The sequence below is a fragment of the Triticum dicoccoides genome, chromosome 3A (genome assembly GCF_002162155.2).
Source record: "Triticum dicoccoides isolate Atlit2015 ecotype Zavitan chromosome 3A, WEW_v2.0, whole genome shotgun sequence".
NCBI classification, from domain to species: domain Eukaryota; kingdom Viridiplantae; phylum Streptophyta; class Magnoliopsida; order Poales; family Poaceae; genus Triticum; species Triticum dicoccoides.
The window spans coordinates 511,902,606-511,925,086 of NC_041384.1; positions in this window are offsets into that span (position 1 = coordinate 511,902,606).

Genomic DNA, 22,481 nt, shown 5'->3' on the forward strand with positions numbered 1-22,481 from the left:
CGGACGTCGGGGCGACATCATAGAAAGGGCTTTAAAAGAAATACCATAGTCGGGCGTCTTAGCGACCACATAAAGGGCTTGAAAAGAAAGTAAAATACAATAATGCCACAGTCGGACGTCTGAGTGACATCGCAGAAAGGGCTTTTATTCACAAGTAAATAATACTCATAATAAACATTCAATTTATGAGAATAAATGGGTTAGTCCATTCACAGGAATAATCATTTAACTGGACTTAGCACTCATGCGATTCACCAGAGTCTCTGTCATCACAACAGACATTTGATCAGGATAAGATAATATCGATCTTGGACATGGAATAGATGATTTGGAGGAATATATGACTCTGCAGAGTTTGTACAAAATTTTCCCACAGCCAACGGATTTCCGTAGTCCCGAAGGACTAGTTCCATTTACGGTTTTTCGGGAGAAAACACAGCTAACCAGTACACACCCATTCTACCTCTCGACGCTAGGAATCAGCCTAGACATCGTCCAAGAAAAACTTTTGAGACGGGGAGATCACAATCTCGAATAGCATGGGATCAAATTTATATACGCGCGCTCTAAGGGGTGCCCCCCCTCTCGGTCCCAACCGGAAACACCCATGCCCCCTGACCGGATGACTGGCTTTAATCCAGGGCCATGGAACCATCATCACGGCCTCTCATTTTTGGTGTGTACCAGGAAAGCGGTTTACAACTTACTAAGCCATATTCCTTACGAAAAATCTGTGGTAGTACAAGGAAGGAAGAATGGAAGGAACTGGAATGATACGAGTTGACATTGAAGTCACATAGTCTGGCATAAGCCTGGCATGCTACAACACTGCCATCTTACCCATCCTCATGCCAACACATGGCCATGCATACTCACATCCATCCACTCATGGAGCTCACTTGCCTCATCGTCTCAGGTAACAGGACATTCATCGGTATGTTCATCAACATGCCATAAACTACTTAATGCAAACATGCCAAAACAATCATCATATCAAAAGTTCAAACATGCTTGCCTGGTTCAGAGTAGTCGGAGCCTAGCTCGGTGAAGTTCGCGGCTCCGTCACCTCCTTCGGTATCTACGGTATAAAGAAAATATATGCGCTATCATAAATACCAAGGGGTGCACAAAAAGTATTCCAAATATTTTTCAAATAAATCTGATAAAAAACTAGAATTTTTTTAAAGAGAACAGAAAAAGAATCAATCAAAAATACCTTTCTGTTTAAAAGTTATAAAGGTTTTTGTCCAGGGACTCATCTGTAATGAAACAGAAAGTTCCCAGGGGCTAGCTTATAAAAACAGAAAACGCTTCGGCAGAAACTACGCCAGCCCAAAGGGAAAGCGCATTTGGCAGAAGGCGTTTTCAGAAAACGCTTCATTTAGAAAGGACAGAGAGGCTGACAGCGGGTCCCACTTGTCATGTTTAAACTTTCAAATGGGAGGGACGAGGCTCGTCGGCGCCCGAGAGCTGCGGTGGTCGCCGGCGGTGATCCACGGCGAGGTAAGGGTATCGGAGGTTACCAACGTGCTCACCGTGTCCTTCCGCAACGGTGGGTGGTGGTGTTGGTCGCCGGGGAGCACCACGTCGACGACGGTCTCAACTCCGGCGGACGGTGGTTCAGGCGTGGATGGAGCTCGTCGGAGAGAGCTGCGAAGGACAAATTGATTCTGGCGTTAGCTTACTGGGTGCTAGAGGGAGTAACTGACGGGGTTTGGGCGCCGGAGACGGCCTCACCGGAGCGAATCGTGGTGGAGGCCGAGGCGGATCGGGGCGGCCGGAGTTGGCGGAGGAGACCTCCTCGAGGTCCTCCGGGTGGCTTGGCAGAGCTTTGGTGAGGTGTAGAGGTGGTGCGTGCTCGAGGGTGAGCTCGGGGGTCCTTTTTATAGGCGGCCCAAGGCGGTGGCCGTGAACGGGGGTCTCCGGTGAAGGTTACGGCGGCGCAGGGCTTGGTCGGGGGTAATTAGGACGTTGGGCGTCATCGTGGAGGTCCACGGTTCCGTTTAGGTGCTAATCGAGCTGGGATTTGGTGCTATGGGCGAATTCGACAGAACGGGGCGGAGCGGGCCCGTCGGCGGCAGTGAGCACGTTCCGTGCTTGCCGGGCCACGGCGACGGTGCCACGGGCGTGCGCTGGCATGCATGAGGCCACGCGGAGAGCAGAAGGGCGTTGGGCGGCGCCGAACGGCGTTGAGCCGCCGGTCCGTCCCCTGTCGGCTGCCACGGGGGTTCGGCCGCCGCAAGACACGCCGGCGCGGGCAGCCAGGGGCGCCACCGACGCTGGGAAGACGCCAAGCGCGCGTGCGGGGGTGCTGGCCAGGGAGAAGAAGCCGCGTGCAACGCGCCAAGCGCACTGTCAACGCGTGAGTGAAGCTGACGGACGAAAAACGACACTGAAGTCTGAATTTTCTGAAAATGAACAGCAACAGTGCAAGCAAGGTGTTCGACAGAATGAATTTGGCCTCTGGGGATTTTTCCTTGAGCTGAAACTTGGTGGAGTGGCTACTCATTGCTCCAGTAGGCTGCATGATTTTTGGTGGAATTTTTGGAGAAGTGTAGGTATGAATTTCATCAAATTTGGCAAATCTGGTCCAGACTTGCAGAGACTGAATTTTGAAAAATTTGAAAAGAGAAGGAGTGGATCAAGATGGTTCTGGGTTGTGGGTACAAAGGACTTTCCAGGAGGGTTGGTTTGAGGTCAAAACTCAAATGCAAAAGGGTACTTGCTTTGAAAAACTCTCAGGCTCCAAATAATTTTCAGAAATGATTTGAGGGAAAAAATAATTATAATAAAATCCAAAACTTGCTTGGATTAGTTGGGACAGAGAACTTAGGTTGAATACAAGGAGGAGGGGAGGTTTTGGAGGGGTTTTATCCCATGGGCAAAATACAAAGTCATGGGTGGTTTTCAAGATATGAAAATCCCAAATTTTCATAGAGTTTCTTTTTAAAAGAAAAAGATTAAACTCCCAAAATAATTTGAGAGGGAACCAACAGAGAAAAAGTTTCAAAAGATCAAACACCATAGCTTGAATAAAAATAAAACCTTGCCAAAGAAAAGGAAGTTTTTAAGAGGAAGGATTTCTGGAAAAGAAATTTTAAATGCCCTCTTTTAAAATCCAACAAAGTTTTTGATGAAAACCAAATTAAAATTTTGGAGTGTCACAACACCTACCCCCTTAGGAAAAATCTCGTCCCCGAGATTTCAGCTGATCCTTAAATAAGTGTGGATGCTCTGTCCGAAGAAAATCCTCTCTTTCCCAAGTTGCTTCACTGTCGGTGTGATTGCTCCACTGGACTTTGAAAAACATGATGGTCTTCTGTCGGGTCCTCCTTTCAGACTCCTCTAAAATTTTTACTGGGTGTTCCCGATAAGTGAGGTCTGGCTGTACGTCAATGTTCTCATGGGATACTTGCTTCTCTGGTTTGCTTACGCACTTCCTTAATTGAGAGACGTGGAACACGTCGTGAATGTCGGACAAGTCTTCGGGTAAGTCTAGCTGGTAGGCTACAGTGCCTCTTCGTGCCACTATGCAGAATGGTCCAATGAATCTTGGTGCTAACTTTCCTTTAATCTTAAACTGTTGCAGTCCCCTCATAGGTGATACTCATAGGTACACGAATTCACCGGGTTCAAAATTTACCCCACGATGTTTCTGATCGTAATAACTCTTCAGTCGGCTTTGAGCGGTCTTGAGTCGGTCCCTGATTAGCTTGACTTTTTCCTCGGCTTCTTTGAGCACGTCTGGGCCGAAGATACGGCTGTCCCCGGTCTCTGACCAATTTAGCGGGGTACGACATCTTCGTCCGTATAGGGCTTCAAAAGGAGCCATTTGCAGGCTGGCCTGGTAACTGTTGTTGTATGCAAACTCGGCATATGGCAGGCTTTCTTCCCAACTGGTTCCATAGGTGAGGACACATGCTCTCAGCATGTCTTCTAAAATTTGGTTTACGCGTTCAGTCTGTCCATCAGTCTGTGGGTGGTATGCGGTACTAAAGGCTAGTTGGGTTCCCAGAGCCTGTTGTAAATGCTCCCAAAATCTTGAGATGAACTGAGTGCCTCTGTCAGATATTATAGTCTTCGGGACACCGTGCAGACAAACTATGCGGGAAAGATAAATCCTGGCAAGCCTCTGGGTGGTGTGGGTCGTCTTTATTGGAATAAAGTGTGCCACTTTGGTTAACCTGTCAGTGATGACCCATATGGCATCATTCCCGTGTCATGACCGAGGTAGTCCGACAATGAAATCCATCCCTATTTCATCCCATTTCCACTCAGGTATTTTGTTCGGTTGCAGTAGTCCGGCTGGTCTCTGATGCTCAGCTTTTATGCGTTGACATGAGTCGCAACATGCAATGAAGGTGGCTATGTCCCTCTTCATACCGTGCCACCAAAATCTTTCCTGAATATCTTTATACATTTTGGTTCCTCCAGGGTGGATCGAGTACGGGGCGGTGTGGGCTTCAGCTAAAATTTGCTGTTTAAGGTCTTCTATGTTTGGCACGCAGAGCCTTTCTCCGTACCATAATATTCCTTCATTGTCTATGACGAATTCCGAGGCCTTGCCCATACTCAACTTTCTTTTGATGCCTTCGATGCTGGTGTGACCGGGCTGAGCTCCTTTAATTTTCCCCACAAGGTCGGGTTGTATTTCCAAGTTTGATATGGTGCCTTCTGCTACCATTATCAAGTTGAGCTTGGCAAATTCTTGTTGGAATTCGGGCCTCAAGTTGTGCAGATTGTTTTCGTCGGAGCTGGGGTTCTGACTAAGGGCATCGACCACTACATTTGCTTTCCCTGGATGGTAATGGATACCAACATCATAATCCTTTACCAACTCCAACCAACATCGTTGCCGTAAGTTTAGTTCTGGCTGTGTGAAAATATATTTGAGACTTTTGTGATCCGTATATATTTCACATCGATTCCCAAGTAAGAAATGCCTCCATTCCTTGAGTGCATGAATAACTGCTGCCATTTCTAAGTCATGAGTGGGATAATTTTCCTCATGCTTGCGAAGTTGCCTTGAAGCGTAGGCGACAACCTTGCCTTCCTGCATCAACACGCATTCGAGACCCTTTCTGGACGCGTCACAATATACTTCAAAATTCTTGTGTATGTCGGGTACAATTAATACCGGTGCTGTTGTTAACTTCTGCTTTAGTTCTTGGAAACTTTTCTCGCAGGCTTCTGTCCATTCAAACTTCTTATCTTTCTTGAGCAACTGTGTCATAGGCTTGGCTATGGTGGAAAATCCTTCAATAAATCTGCGGTAAAATCCTGCCATTCCCAAGAAACTCCGTATGTCTGTTACGCTGGCTGGTGACTTCCAGCCAAGTATGGCCTTGACTTTCTCTGGGTCCACTGCGATACCGTCTTGGGTCAGTACGTGGCCTAGAAAGCCTACTTGTCTTAGCCAAAATTCGCACTTGCTGAACTTGGCATACAATTGGTGTTTTCTGAGCTCTCCTAGCACAATCCTGAGATGTTCTGCGTGCTCTTCTGGTGTCTTGGAGTATACCAGAATATCGTCGATGAATACCACGACAAACTTGTCCATAAACTTCATAAATACTTTGTTCATGAGGTGAACAAAATATGCTGGGGCGTTAGTTAATCCAAATGGCATCACTGTGAACTCGTACAGTCCATATCTGGAGATGAAGGCTGTTTTGGGGATATCTTCTGTTCGTACCTTCAATTGATGGTATCCTGACCTTAAGTCAATTTTTGAGAATACCTTGGCATGAGCGAGTTGATCAAACAAATCGTTTATCCTTGGCATCGGGTATTTGTTTTTGACTGTGACCATGTTAAGTGCTCGATAGTCAATACACAATCTCAGCGTTCCATCCTTCTTTTTGGCAAATAAAATTGGTGATCCCCAAGGTGAGGAGCTGGCTCGAATGTATCCTTTGTCTAGCAATTCCTTTATTTGTTTCTTCAACTCAACTAATTCGGATGGTGCCATTCGGTACGGTTTCTTGTATATGGGGGTGGTTCCTGTTGCGAGCTCAATGCTGAATTCTATCTCTCGGTCTGGTGGCATGCCTGGTAGCTCTTCAGGGAATACATCTGGAAATTCACACACTACTGGAACCTTGTTTAGCTCAGAAACGTCCACCTTATTTAATCTCGGTTGCCGGGGTATTTTTCCTTCCTTGGCTGATACTCTTATGGTCTTCCCTTGGTGGTGTGTGAGAATTACGGTCCTGTTGAAACAGTCGATAAACCCCTTGTTGGTGGTTAGCCAATCCATCCCTAGGATGACATCTAGTCCTTTATTTTCCAATACAATAAGATTTGCGTGAAACTCCAAACTTTCGAACTCAATGACCATATTCTGACAGTAATTCTGAGTAACTTGCTGAATCCCAGGGGACTTGATGATTATGGATTTCTCCAAAGGAAGCATCGAAAAATTATTTTGCAAAGCAAAACTTTTCGAAATGAAAGAGTGAGAAGCTCCAGAATCAAACAAAACCATTGCAGGTATTGTGTTGACAGGAAACGTACGGAGTACGATATCTGGAGCATTTTGTGCCTCCTCTTTGGTTACGTGGTTCAGATGACCCTTCATGTGGTTATTGTTGGGATTGAAATTGTTTCGCTTGGGCGCTGAATTATTGCCGCCGTTGTTCGGCTTTGGGGTTGAGTTCCTTGGCTTGGGGCACTGTTTGGCATAGTGCCCTTCTTCTCCACAAGCATAACAAGTAACGCCGGGGAGATAGGTGAATTCCTTGTCCCTTGCATGAAAATTCTTGATTGGGCGTGAAACATTGGATGAGGATTTGTGTGTCCCACCCTTTTGAAAATCTGTCCTGCTTCGGTGATTGCGAGCATGGTTAGTCTGGTCCCTTTTTCGCTTGCGGGTATCTTCCAGACTGCGTCTCTCATTTTCCAGAGTAATGGCTTTGTCCACCAGTGTTTTAAAATCAGGAAAAGTGTGCACGACCAGTTGGCATTTAAGCGCGGGCGCCAGACCGTCAAGGAATTTCTCCATCTTCTTGATTTCAGTCATACGCTCTTCATTGGCGTAGCGGGACAATAGAGTAAATTGACTGTTGTAATCTGACACTGTCATGTTCCTTTGTTTGAGGTCATCGAACTCTCTTTTCTTGATTTTCATAATACTCTTAGGAATGTGTGCACCACGGAAACCTTCCTTGAAATCATCCCAGGTTATGTCATTTTCGTTGGGATGCATGTGCAGAAAATTCTCCCACCACGATGCGGCTGCTCCTGTGAGATAGTGCGGAGCATACAATACCTTTTCGGGGTCTGAACATTTTGCAATAATTAATTTCCTCTCCATATCTCGAAGCCAGTCCTCGGCTTCAAGAGGTTTGTCAGTGTGAGAAAATGTTTGGGGACGTGTCTTCTGAAGCTCAAATAACTTGGATTGCTGCTGATACTGTCCATGGTGATTCCCCATGTTGATGACTTGGTTCATCATTTCATGATGTTGTTGCTGACTCTGTTCATAAAGGCGGCACATTTGGGAAAGTGCCGTTTCATTGTTCTGTTGACTCGACTGCCCTTGTGTGAAATTGTTGCCTGGTTGAGTGTCATAATCTCCCTCTGGCGGAGCAGGCATGGAGCGAGTCCAAGGACGAGACATTTTTCACTCTGGGGATATATTTTGTAAAACTCATAAGAAAAGCGAAGATGGTCGCAAAAACAAATCCAAAATTGCACAAGGATGGCAAATAATTTAAATGACCAAGATCACTTAAGAAAACAAATCGAATTGCGCACGGAGAAGGACTGCTCATTACATATCTTACACGCGGGCGATAATTATACAATACATCACTCAGGATATGCATACATAATCCTGACATGTTATTTAGGCTAGTGCACTTCTCCAGTTCCTACATGATGCGCAAATAGGCTACTCCTCACAACCTATGTACATATCTTACAAAGCGGTACATCGCATGACGGGCAAGCGCACTCAGCTGGAAATGTTGACGATCTCCTTGGCCCTGCCAAGGGTGAGGCGCAGTGAGGCTGGGGACTCGACCTCCTCCTCACTAATAGGCTCTAGACGTGAAGGGCTGCGTCGGGTAGATGGAGCGGGTGCCAGGGGCGGAGCAACACGAATAGGAGTAGGCACAACGGGTGGTGCAGTGCGCGCTGGAGTGGGCGCAATGGCCTGGTTGAACTCTTCGGTGGTAGGCAGGCGACGAGTAGGTGCATAAGATGCTGATGACGAGACAAAAGTCAGTGGCGGTGCGGCGGGCAGGAGCTCCCTCCTGTTGGCGGCACAGCCATGGACTGAGTCCATGCAGGCAGCTACAAAGTCGTCCACCAGGTTGTCGAAGGCTGCCTCCAGAGCCCGGAGATACTCAATAAGCATCTCAAAAGCCTCATCTCGTTCTCCTCTAGGGCAGGAGAATGCGTAGTGACAGGTGTAAGGCACATGGCATGGAAGATAGCGGTAGCGACGAGTCTTCATCGTGGGAAGGACATCCCTGAGGCGAGCTATCGCCTCACGGGCTGCCATCTGCATAGCATGCCTCTCCGTAGGCATGGCTCTTCCCATGAACCGGAAGCGGCGTAACTCACCACGCCCTCCCCTGAATTGCACCGTGGCCTGGTGCATGGTCAGACTGTCGTTGACCTTGTGCTGGTAGAGTGTGAAGACTGGGCGCACAGACGGCCCCATCGCAACCTGAACGATGAAGGAGAGAAGCTTGACGAACCCATCGGGCACGTTGGCGAAGGTCTGAGACTCGCAGCTGTTGTCGGCCATCTACAAAGGTAGGCAAAAATTCTGCATGGTCAGATCATAAATTTATGCTGACAGTCAGAAAATGACTACAATTGCAAAAATATAAATTAGCTCTATCATGCTAATAACCAATTAGCGATCGCACCTAGTGGCTTCCTACAGTCAGCCTGGCTCTGGTACCAAGCTTGTCACGACCGGTTTTCCAATAAAAATATTTATTGAGAAACCAATCTTTTGAGTCCAGTATGAGAGAAATCCTCCTCACTGGTAGACAAATTCTTGATACAATAAGCCAGTAGCATAGGATATATTACAGGGTTGAGCTAGGGCTGCTCAACAAATTATTACAAGCGCGCCAATAATTATACATAATGGCGGATATAACACAATGGTGTGGTGGCATACTACTGACTTGAGGATAAAGTGATGGTGGAATAACACAGTGGGGAGTGTGATAACACGACTCTCAAACTGGCATCTCATCGAGCGTCGAGGTGAGGCTCTATAAATTTATTCGGGTTGCGGAAGCGGATATAATACAGTGACCAAATCCAGGGTCGCACGAGACTGACTGGGATTCCTCTAGGCATCGGACTCGCTATCAAACTCTTCATCCATGAGATCGCCTTCGTCAGCATCTGGCCAAATCAACAAGCCAGTGAGTACTTTGAAAGTACTCGCAAGATAGTTCGGACGTAAGATATAACAAATGCATGCATGAACGCGTCATGATTAATTCACCAATGTACATTCAAAAATTAGCATAACGAGGTAAGTAAAAGGGAAACGGCGGTAGTCCGCCTGAAATCCCACAAAACATAAATGAAGACCGATCGGGTGTCTGAAGCGACGCCTCGAAAGGTGAACAAATAAATAAAAGGAAATGATGCCACAGTCGGGTGTCTTAGCGACACCACATAAAGGGCTTTAAAAGAAATGCCACAGTCGGACGTCGGGGCGACATCACAGAAAGGGCTTTAAAAGAAACACCACAGTCGGGCGTCTTAGCGACACCACATAAAGGGCTTTAAAAGAAATGCCACAGTCGGACGTCGGGGCGACATCACAGAAAGGGCTTTAAAAGAAATACCACAGTCGGGCGTCTTAGCGACACCACATAAAGGGCTTTAAAAGAAATGCCACAGTCGGACGTCGGGGCGACATCACAGAAAGGGCTTTAAAAGAAATACCACAGTCGGGCGTCTTAGCGACACCACATAAAGGGCTTTAAAAGAAATGCCACAGTCGGACGTCGGGGCGACATCACAGAAAGGGCTTTAAAAGAAATACCACAGTCGGGCATCTTAGCGACACCACATAAAGGGCTTGAAAAGAAAGTAAAATACAATAATGCCACAGTCGGACGTCTGAGCGACATCGCAGAAAGGGCTTTTATTCACAAGTAAATAATACTCATAATAAACATTCAATTTATGAGAATAAATGGGTTAGTCCATTCACAGGAATAATCATTTAACCGGACTTAGCACTCATGCGATTCACCGGAGTCTCTGTCATCACAACAGACATTTGATCAGGATAAGATAATATCGATCTTGGACATGGAATAGATGATTTGGAGGAATATATGACTCTGCAGAGTTTGTACAAAATTTTTCCCACAGCCAACGGATTTCCGTAGTCCCGAAGGACTAGTTCCATTTACGGTTTTTGGGAGAAAACACAGCTAACCAGTACACACCCATTCTACCTCTCGACGCTAGGAATCACCCTAGACATCATCCAAGAAAAACTTTTGAGATGGGGAGATCACAATCTTGAATAGCATGGGATCAAATTTATATACGCGCGCTCTAAGGGGTGCCCCCCCTCTCGGTCCCAACCGGAAACACCCATGCCCCCTGACCGGATGACTGGCTTTAATCCAGGGCCATGGAACCATCATCACGGCCTCTCCTTTTTGGTGTGTACCAGGAAAGCGGTTTACAACTTACTAAGCCATATTCCTTATGAAAAATCTGTGGTAGTACAAGGAAGGAAGAATGGAAGGAACTGGAATGATACGAGTTGACATTGAAGTCACATAGTCTGGCATAAGCCTGGCATGCTACAACACTGCCATCTTACCCATCCTCATGCCAACACATGGCCATGCATACTCACATCCATCCACTCATGGAGCTCACTTGCCTCATCGTCTCAGGTAACAGGACATTCATCGGTATGTTCATCAACATGCCATAAACTACTTAATGCAAACATGCCAAAACAATCATCATATCAAAAGTTCAAACATGCTTGCCTGGTTCAGAGTAGTCGGAGCCTAGCTCGGTGAAGTTCGCGGCTCCGTCACCTCCTTCGGTATCTACGGTATAAAGAAAATATATGCGCTATCGTAAATACCAAGGGGTGCACAAAAAGTATTCCAAATATTTTTCAAATAAATCTGATAAAAAACTAGAATTTTTTTTAAAGAGAACAGAAAAAGAATCAATCAAAAATACCTTTCTGTTTAAAAGTTATAAAGGTTTTTGTCCAGGGACTCATCTGTAATGAAACAGAAAGTTCCCAGGGGCTAGCTTATAAAAACAGAAAACGCTTCGGCAGAAACTACGCCAGCCCAAAGGGAAAGCGCATTTGGCAGAAGGTGTTTTCAGAAAACGCTTCGTTTAGAAAGGACAGAGAGGCTGACAGCGGGTCCCACTTGTCATGTTTAAACTTTCAAATGGGAGGGACGAGGCTCGTCGGCGCCCGAGGGCTGCGGTGGTCGCCGGCGGTGATCCACGGCGAGGTAAGGGTATCGGAGGTTACCAACGTGCTCACCGTGTCCTTCCGCAACGGTGGGTGGTGGTGTTGGTCGCCGGGGAGCACCACGTCGACGGCGGTCTCAATTCCGGCGGACGGTGGTTCGGGCGTGGATGGAGCTCGTCGGAGAGAGCTGCGAAGGACAAATTGATGCTGGCGTTAGCTTACTGGGTGCTAGAGGGAGTAACTGACGGGGTTTGGGCGCCGGAGACAGCCTCACCGGAGCGAATCGTGGTGGAGGCCGAGGCGGATCGGGGCGGCCGGAGTTGGGGGAGGAGACCTCCTCGAGGTCCTCCGGGTGGCTTGGCAGAGCTTTGGTGAGGTGTAGAGGTGGTGCGTGCTCGAGGGTGAGCTCGGGGGCCCTTTTTATAGGCGGCCCGAGGCGGTGGCCGTGAACGGGGGTCTCCGGTGAAGGTTACGGCGGCGCAGGGCTTGGTCGGGGGTAATTAGGACGTTGGGCGTCATCGTGGAGGTCCACGGTTCCGTTTAGGTGCTAATCGAGCTGGGATTTGGTGCTATGGGCGAATTCGACAGAACGGGGCGGCACGGACCCGTCGGCGGCAGTGAGCACGTTCCGTGCTTGCCGGGCCACGGCGACGGTGCCACGGGCGTGCGCTGGCATGTATGAGGCCACACGGAGAGCAGAGGGGCATTGGGTGGCGCCGAACGGCGTTGAGCCGCCGTTCCGTCCCCTGTCGGCTGCCAAGGGGGTTCGGCCGCCGCAAGACACGCCGGCGCGGGCGGCCAGGGGCGCCACCGACGCTGGGAAGACGCCAAGCGCGCGTGCGGGGGTGCTGGCCAGGGATAAGAAGCCGCGTGCAACGCGCCAAGCGCACTGTCAACGCGTGAGTGAAGCTGACGGACGAAAAACGACACTGAAGTCTGAATTTTCTGAAAATGAACAGCAACAGCGCAAGCAAGGTGTTCGACAGAATGAATTTGGCCTCTAGGGATTTTTCCTTGAGCTGAAACTTGGTGGAGTGGCTACTCATTGCTCCAGTAGGCTGCATGATTTTTGGTGGAATTTTTGGAGAAGTGTAGGTATGAATTTCATCAAATTTGGCAAATCTGGTCCAAACTTGCAGAGACTGAATTTTGAAAATTTTGAAAAGAGAAGGAGTGGATCAAGATGGTTCTGGGTTGTGGGTACAAAGGACTTTCCAGGAGGGTTGGTTTGAGGTCAAAACTCAAATGCAAAAGGGTACTTGCTTTGAAAAACTCTCAGGCTCCAAATAATTTTCAGAAATGATTTGAGGGGAAAAATAATTATAATAAAATCCAAAACTTGCTTGGATTAGTTGGGACAGAGAACTTAGGTTGAATACAAGGAGGAGGGGAGGTTTTGGAGGGGTTTTATCCCATGGGCAAAATACAAAGTCATGGGTGGTTTTCAAGATATGAAAATCCCAAATTTTCATAGAGTTTCTTTTTAAAAGAAAAAGATTAAACTCCCAAAATAATTTGAGAGGGAACCAACAGAGAAAAAGTTTCAAAAGATCAAACACCATAGCTTGAATAAAAATAAAACCTTGCCAAAGAAAAGGAAGTTTTTAAGAGGAAGGATTTCTGGAAAAGAAATTTTAAATGCCCTCTTTTAAAATCCAACAAAGTTTTTGATGAAAACCAAATTAAAATTTTGGAGTGTCACTCTCTCTCTCTCTCTCTCTCTCTCTCTCTCTGCTAGGGTTCTACCAGATCTCTTGATGTTCTTGGGGTGTCTAGATGATCTCTCCTCTGTGGTGGCTAGCTCTATTTATAGAGGCCCTAGGCCTCTCCCCAAATAATGAGCGGGAAGGGCACCAACAATTGGCCATTTCAAAGGGGAACATCTAGTACAAGTTATCCTGACCAAAGATGGTCTTCGGCTGCCAAAAGCACTGGCGATGACGCCGTCTTGGGCTCCACGGTGACCTCCGTCCTGTCGTCCGGTTGGTCTTGGTCTCATTGCACCAGAATGGTAACCTTTGCCTGATGCCTTGGCCTGTGCTTGCCCCCTTTGCACCAAAGGGGAAACAAGGACACTGCGCTGGCTGGCCCGCCTGGCGCCCGCCTGGTCTCGATCATCATGGCTTGCGTCATGGGTTCCTCGCGAGGTACCCCTGCCTTGATCTCTCCGCCTCCTCGCGAGCCTGCCTGATGAGGCTGCCTCTGAGGAAGCTTCCTGTCGTCCGCCCCGCGAGGCTTGGCCCCTCACGAGGGTCTTTGAGCTTGAGCTGATGAAGATGGGCCGCGCTGGGCCCCCGCTTGAGCCACGCCGCAGGCCGCAGGCAGGCAAGTCTGGGGACCCCCGTTCCCAGAACACCGATAGTAGCCCCGGGCCCAAGGCGCGCGCAGGCTTGGCTTAGCAAAGAAGCGAAGGGGCAAGCATGAAGCGCCGCGGGCCCTAACAGCCTACGGCCTTGGGCACCGCGTGGCGGTTGATTGGGCGTGGGCGTGGGCGTCTGTACTTCCCACGACGCCTCGGCAACTGCACGACTTGACAAGTCCCTGCATGCAAAGATATGGGTCATGATTACCTGAGGTCATGGTGCTCGGCGGTTGGCCTTCCTCGGCTATAACTACGGGGCCGGGCGACCCCCTTCGGCCCGTCCCTCCTTGCTGCTCCTTTTCTTCTTCTCGATTACCCGTCGCTCCCATGGCTCCAAAGAGATTCTCGGCCGTGAAGAAAGGGAAGGCCCCCCAGGCTGGGCCTGACTCCCCCCTGGCCAAGCGCGGCCGAGGCCGCCCTCGCAGGTATACCACAGTCCCCGTGGTGGCCTCCCGCGGCCATGGAGGCGGTTCCCGGCGCGGTGGTGAGCGCCAGGTTGCCGACGGGGGGCACGCCGTGGGTGTGCGCCCCCCTAGGCCATGCTTTCGATCTGCGGAGGTGCTGCCGGAGTTTGTCGTGTGGTCGGCAGACCCATTCAGCACCAGGCTCCAGCTCCCCCGTTTCTTCGTAGATGAGCTGTCGGCCAGCGCCCGGTGCGGCTTCTGGCTCCAGACAGACGGATGCTGCAGCAGGGCCTCCTGGGCGTTGCTGGAGGTCTCCATTTCTGGGAACGGGGCTCTGACACGCGGCTGGCAAACGTTTGCCCGCGCGCGTGGCCTGAGCCAGTGGTGCACCTTGTACTTCAAGTTTGATGGCGACGCCACCCTCTACGTGAGGGTGTTCGGGGAAGATGGTCGCCGTGCCGGGTGTTGCCTAGAAGACGATGACCGCGGCCGCCTGCCCAGCCCTGGCTCTGACCAGGATGAAGATGGCGACTGGCGTACAGGCGGCGGTGCTCGGGGTCCGCCGAGCTTCAGCAACCCCCTCTCAGCCAGAAGCTCCTCCGGCGGTGGCCGCGACCAGCCTCCTCGCCATCGCGCCCGCTTGGGTGAAGGTAGCGGGTCAGCCCGCCGTCGTGCCCCAGTGAAGCGAGAGGAGGGATCCGCCTGAGTCCCAGGAGCAGCTCGAGCCTTCGCTGTGGGTTGGCGCAGGACGAATCGCGCTCGTTTTGTTTTCTTTCTTATCCTGCGCAAAAATAGTAAGTGATGTAGGGCCCCGCAGGGGCGTATTAGAACTGTTGTTGTTTAACCATCGCGCCGTTTCCGCTATTTCTGCGCCGTGTTCTCGTGACGCGCTCCCATGTGCGGGAACTATTTTAGCTCGGTGGGGCTTGGCGCGGTCCTCGCCTCCCGAGGTCGTCACCTCCTCACGCGCTTCATGCCCTGCAAGGATCAGTAGGAGGGGTAACTTATGGTCTTAGCTGTGGGGGCGATCGGCCCAGGTCCTGCGCTCGTGTCGTGATGCCCGTGGGGCACGGACTGGGAGGGGTGCTCCCGCAGAGGACTCAGAAAGGAAAGCTCCAAGCGATCGGGGCAGAAAACACTTGCGAGGGCGCCCGTGATCCTCCCTCGCGAGACTTCGTGAGAGAAAACGAGGTGAGCGAGCGAGAAAGACAAAGAGCCACAAGCCAGGAACGTCAGCAACTCCAATAAAAACTTCAAACGGGAATAAGCAAGCCAACTGCAGAAAGCAAATGGGAAAGCCGCGTCCGGCGCCTATTCTAGTCTTCGACGTCTTCTCACCAGCGCGGAGCTAAGTGCTGCCACTGGGCGTGGGCGGGAGCCCCCGAGGCCCGAGGGCGGCACTCCAGAGACTCTGGGGCGTGTACAGCCCCAGTCATTATTATGTGAGAGTGTCACGGGCGGTGAGCTTCACAGGCGTTGGCCTTCTTCACAGGCACCGGTCCTTTCTTGAAATGCGGTAGCTTCACAGGCATTCACCTTCTTCACAGGCACCGGGCCTTTTCCAAAACGCAGCGGCTTCACAGGCATTCGCCTTCTTCACAGGCACCGGGCCTTTTCCAAAATGCAGCGGCTTCACAGGCATTCGCCTTCTTCACAGGCACCGGGCCTTTTCCAAAATGCAGCGGCTTCACTCAGGGGTAGAACCTACGGAGATGTTGAATGTTCCATGGGTTCTGGATGGGTACTCCCTCCGGAGTCTCCAAGCGCGCGGAGCCAGGCCTGGAAACATGAACAACCTTGAACGGGCCCTCCCACATGGGAGAGAGCTTGTGCAGCCCCTCCCTGGAGAGAACCCTTCTGAGCACGAGATCCCCTACCTCAAGGGTCCTGGGGCGGATGTTGCGGCTGTGGTATCGTCGTAGCGCCTGTTGATACCTTGCCGCTCGCAGTGCGGCTTCCCGACGGCGTTCCTCCCCCAGCACGAGATCCGTCCCCCGCAGGGCGTCCTGCTAAGCCTCGTCGAATGCCAGGACCCGTGCGGAGCGACGTCCGACCTCGTGAGGGAGAACAACCTCCGCTCCGTAGACGAGGAAGAACGGGGTCTCGCCAGTCGGCTTGGTCGATGTCATGCGGATTGACCATAGCACGGACTGGAGCTCGTCGTGCCAGCCCCTGCCATAGGCCTCCAGCTTCTTCTTGAAGGTCCTGGCCTTGAGGCCCCTCAGGACCTCCGCGTTGGCTCGTTCAGCCTGGCCATTGCTCTGGGGGTGTGCTACAGAAGCGTAGCATATCTGCGTTCCAAGGTTAGCATAGTACATTTTGAAGAGATTACTGGTGAATTGCGAACCGTTGTCAGTGATGATGCAGTTAGGCACCCCAAATCGGCTCATGAGGCCCTTGATGAACTTGACTGCCGAGCCTATCGGGATTGTGCGGACAGCTTCCAGCTCGGCCCACTTGGTGAACTTGTCCACGGCGACGTAGAGGTAGCGATAGCCCCCTGGCACCCGAGGGAACGGGCCCAGAATGTCCAACCCCCAAACTGCGAACGGCCAGGAGAGGGGTATGGTCTGCAGACCCCCCGCAGGCTGATGGATCTGTTTAGCGTGAAACTGGCAGGCCTCGCAAGCCTTCACCAGCTCAACAGCGTCGCTGAGTGCTGTGGGCCAGTAGAACCCACTGCGGAAGGCCTTGCCGACGAGGGTTCGTGACGACGAGTGGTGCCCGCAGTCTCCGCTGTGTATGTCCGCCAACAGTTCCTTTCCTTGCTCCCTGGAAATGCAACATAGGGACACGTCATTTGGCCGCTTCCTGTAGAGCTCGCCATCCTGGATGCAATAAGCCGTGGCCTGTCATGCCACACGTTCCACCTCCTCCTCGTTCTCCGGCAGAATCCCTTACATCAGGTAGTCCTTGATCTTTGGGATCCAACATCCCTCCTGAGGCTCCAACGCTAGGAGCAGGAGTGCCCCTAATGCCGGGCCGCAGACCGGAGCTCCCGAGGCAGGCGGCTGAGGGAGCTCCTCCCTCGGTTGTGCCGTGCTGGACAGCGACGTCACCGCCGAGGGTTTGACGAGCTGCTCCTCAAAGATGCCGAGCTCCTGATGCAGCCGCCTAGATGCCCTCTTGGAAATGTCGTCAGCCTCCTGATTAGTGTCGCGAAGCATATGCTGCAACTCCAGTCCCTAGAACTGTTTCTCCATCTTGCGGACCTCAGCGAGGTAGGCCTCCATGTGCTCGTCCTTTGGCTCGTATATGTTGTTGGAGAAGTTGAAGAGGAGCTGCGAATCGCCCTTGATGATGAGGCGCTTCACCCCTAAGGTAGTTGCGGCCTTCAAGCTTGCTATTAGGCCTTCGTACTCCGCTATGTTGTTGGAGACCTTTTCTCCGTGCTGGAAGCAAAGTTGCACGGCGTAGTAGAGTTTGTCCTGGGTAGGAGATACGAGCACTGCGCCAGCTCCCGCACCGTGTCGGGAGAACGCCCCATCAAAGTACATGACCCAGCCATCCGGTGCTTTACTTCCTGGGGAAAGTGACCGGTCTTCGCCTGCCTCGAGACCCGGCGCTTCTGCCCATTCTGCCATGAAATCTGCTAACACGACTCCCTTGATGACTCTGGTCGTACTGAATTCTAGCTGAAATGCTTGCAGCTCGATGTTCCATTCAGCAACCCTTCCAGCCGAGTTGGGGCTCCTAAGTACCCTCTCCAAGGGGTATGCCGAGATGACCTTGATGGGGTGGCCTTGGAAGTAGTGTCGCAGCTTGCGTGAGGCCACCAATAGCGCGAGGAGGAGCTTTTGAGGCATGGGGTACCGCGCCATCGCGTCCCGTAGCACTGTGCTGACGAAATACACGGGGTGCTTGACGAGGTTGAGGGTGTTGGCACTGCTTGTGTCCTCCGGAGGTCGAGGCGTCTCTTGAGACGACGGAGCTCCCAGTGCTTGGTTGCCAGAGGGGGCCTCTCCTGCTCCGGGTGCATTCTCCTGCCGCGGCTGTTCCTTTCCGGCTGCGGTTGCGGCCTTCGTGAGGCCCTCCTGGCTCTGTTTCGCTTTAGTTCGGACAGTTGATGCGGCCTTGGCACAGCGCTCCTCCCTGACCGCTACCAGGGTTGCGCTAGTGGAGTAGGGGTGGCCGCAAGGTAGAGCACCAGGGGCTCCCGAGGATGCGGAGCTACCATCACTGGTGGACTGGTAAGGTACCTCTTGAGGTCTTGGAATGCCTTGTCGGCCTCTTCAGTCCACTCGAAGGGGCCCTTTTTCTTCATCAGTTTGAAGAAGGGCAGCGCTTGTTCCCCCAGCTTGGAGATGAAACGCCCCGGCGCATTTACACGCCTGGTGAGCTTCTGCATTTCTCTGAGGGTCCTTGGTGGGCTCATGTCTTCGACTGCCTTGACCTTCTCCGGGTTGGCCTCGATGCCCCTGTGGGATACGAGGAAACCCAGGAGCTTGCCTGAGGGGACTCCAAACATGCACTTCTCCGGGTTGAGTCGTAGGTCCACCTCGTTGAGGCTCGCGAGGGTTTCTTCCAGGTCCTGTATCAGGGTCCTTGCCTCACGAGACTTCACCACAATGTCATCGACATAAGCTTCTGCGTTCCTCTCGAGCTGCCAGCCTAAGGCGATGTGCATCAGCCGCTCAAAGGTCGTGCCTGCGTTGCGCAACCCAAATGGCATGCACGTATAGCAGTACACTCCATGCGGGGTCAGGAAGGCCGTCTTCTCCACGTCTTCTACCGCCATCTTGATCTGGTGATAGCCCGAGAAGGCATCTAGGAAGCACAATAGGTCACACTCTGCGGTGGAGTCGACTATCTGGTCAATGCAGGGGAGCGGAAATGGATCCTGCGGGCAGGCCTTGTTGAGGTTGGTGAAGTCGACGCACATGCGCTCCTTTCCTCCCTTTTTCGGCACAACAACCGGATTAGCCAACCAATCAGGGTAGCGGACCTCGCGGATAACTCCTGCCGCCTCTAGCTTCCGGGTCTCTTAGACGATGAAAGCTTGTTTCTCAGAAGACTGCCGCCTTGCCTTTTGCTTCACGGGGCACACATTGGGGCACACGTTGAGGTAATGCTCAATCACTTCCCTTGGGACCACTGCTAACTGATCAGGTTCCCACGCAAACACCTTCTTGTTCACACGTAGGAAACCGATCAGGGCTTTCTCTTGCTCGGGCTCGAGGTTGGCCCCTATGGTGAACGTGGCGCTAGCGGACCCGTCCTCGTCGACTGGTACCTGCTTGGTTTCTACATTGTCTTGGTTGAACAGCTGCTTCTTTTTAGCCGGCGCAGCCCACTTGGGTTCGAGGGCGTCGGTGCCAGTGGGTTGCGCCACCGCGGTCGCCCTGAAAACAAGCTGGAGCACCTGCAGCGCATCCTTTGTGTCTCCTGACACGGTGAGGACGCCGCTGCTCCCAGGCATCTTCATGAGGTTGTACGCCGGGTGAGTTGCTGCCATGAACTGAGCCAGGGCCGGATAGCCGAGGATGGCATTGTAGGGGAGGCCGATGGGGGCAATGTCGACGTCGATTAGCTCCGTGCGGAAGTTGTCGCAGGTGCCGAAGGTCACTGGAAGGCGGACCTGCCCCAAGGAGGCGGTGGAACCGGCTCCGACACCCGAGAAAGGCCTGCTGGGTCGGAGCCGCTCTAGCGGTACGTGGAGGAGGCTGAAGGCCTCCATCGAGAGCATGTTGAGGCCGGCACCACCATCGATGAGGGTCCTGGTGACGGCCACTTGGCAGATGGTGGGGTGCATAGCATCGGGAGCGCGCCCAAACCAATGGGGTTGAAGGGGTGGTCCTCCGAGTCGAAGGTTAGATCGGCGTCGGGCGCCACCCAGCCCGGGGGGGCTTCTCAGCGCTTGGAGGCGGTGTTGATTCGGCGGGTGAACGGCTTGACGTGATGGCTTGAGGGCGGTGCTTGGGAGCCACCTAGGAGAGCTGCGACGACGGGCGGCGCTGGTGCGGCGAAACGGGCGAGGAAGAGGTCGCGCAGCTCCTCCCAGGAGGTGACAGAGGCCGTCGGCAGGTCGAGGATCCACATGCGCGGGACGCCGTTGAGGGCCATGGGTAACCAGTTGGCCATCACCTGATCGTCGCCCCCGGCTTCGAGGACGGCCTCCTCGTACGCCAGCAGGAAAATCATTGGGTCCGTCGCGCTGTCGTAGCGCGACAGCATCTCGGGCCTGAACTTGCGCGGCCACTGCACTTGCCACAAGGCGGGGGCCAAGGCCCGGAGCCCCCTGGCCTAGTGTCGGCATCCGTTGCCGGAGCGGGCGGCGCGTTGTCCGCCATGAGGGCGGGATGCGATGTCGGGGGAGAGCAGGTCGTCAGGAAGGAGGACTCCGGCGCACCCCTACCTGGCGCACCAAATGTTGGGTTTCGGGTTCCGGCGGACCCTTGAGGTTCGAACACTGGGGTGCATGTGGAGATCTCTCCCCTACCGATCTAAGTCTGATCCTCTCGTGCGAACTAAGATGAAAAATGATGAACAACACAAGAGACACGAGGTTTATACTGGTTCGGGCCACTGTTGTGGTGTAATACCCTACTCCAGTGTGTGGTGTGGTGGATTGCCTCTGGGGCTGATGATGGACAGTACAAGGGAAGAACAGCCTCGCGAGAGGTGTTCTTGAGTTGGTGCGATGAATTGCTAGGGTGAGTTCATCGCCTCTCTCTCTCTCTCTCTGCTAGGGTTCTACCAGATCTCTCGATGTTCTTGGGGTGTCTAGATGTCTAGATGATCTCTCCTCTGTGGTGGCTAGCTCTATTTATAGAGGCCCTGGGCCTCTCCCCAAATAATGAGCGGGAAGGGCGCCAACAATTGGCCATTTCAAAGGGGAACATCTAGTACAAGTTATCCTAACCAAAGGTGGTCTTCGGCTGCCAAAAGCACCGGCGATGACGCCGTCTTGGGCTCCACGGTGACCTTCGTCCTGCCGTCCGGCTGGTCTTGGTCTCGCTGCACCAGAATGGTAACCTTTGCCTGATGCCTTGGCCTGTGCTTGCCCCCTTTGCACCAAAGGGGAAACAAGGACACTGCGCTGGCTGGTGCCCGCCTGGTCTCGATCGTCATGGCTTGCGTCATGGGTTCCTCGCGAGGTACCCCTGCCTTGATCTCTCCGCCTCCTCGCGAGCCTGCCTGATGAGGCTGCCTGTGAGGAAGCTTCATGTCGTCCGCCCCGCGAGGGTCTTTGAGCTTGAGCTGATCAAGATGGGTCGCATTGGGCCCCCACTTGAGCCACGCCATAGGCCGCAGGCAGGCAAGTCTGGGGACCCCCATTCCCAGAACGCCGACAACTTGAATATCCACTGGCTATGTCGGCCGGGTCTAACTCTGGTACCCATGCCTTAGCATGGCTCAAAGCTGTCACAGCACCGGCTCTCGCACAAGACCGCTTTATCTCTTGAATTCTGGTGGGCAGGATTGACAATTTCTTCAACACATCACTTAACAGATTGGGTCCTTGGTTTGTTGGAGAAATGGTAGCTAAAGTACGCTGAGCTCTGGTATACAACTGCTCGACAAGAGTATAGACCGCCTTGAGCTTCACAAGCATGTCCTACTTAAGGTTGCTGCTCCTGGGACCTGAGTAAATCACAAATTGGTTAAATGGCGGTTTATATTACTACAACAAGTATTCACTTTGGATGAACAACAAGGCGACTCACCAAAGATAGCAGAAACCATCTGAGATACACGGTGCTTTAAGCCGGTGAGCTCAGTGGTTACCTCTTCAAGAGCTGCCTCTGCTTTTTCAGCTCGTTGTATTAAGGCAGTCTTTTCTTCAGCCCAAGTCCTTTTCTCCGCCTCAAAATTGGTCTTCAGTTTTTCCGACTCAGCCACGCTAAACTGGAACTTTGACTCAGCTTTTTGAGTCTCGGTTTCCCGAGTCGCTAGTCGGGTCTTTGTATCATTTAATTGAGATTCTAGTTCAATAGTAGCAGCCTGCATAAAGTGCAGAACTTGTCAAATACATTCATGGCAGATTACAACAATATAAGTCCCAAGTCCTTTGCAAGCAACAACACTTGGCACTTGGGGGCTAATGTCTGTCAAAGCAATTTTTCAAGGAAACGGCTCTTGTGAATGAAGTGCCAAGAACTTTGCTAGCAACACTACTTGGCACTTGGGGGCTAATGCATATTGCTTGAAACTTATTAATGATGAGCCGGATATGTTGTAAACAGTCTTAGCCGACTCATGGGGCTATGCAGTTAAGCTCTACTTTCTTACACACTGATAAATAGGACCGGCTTATTCATGCTGA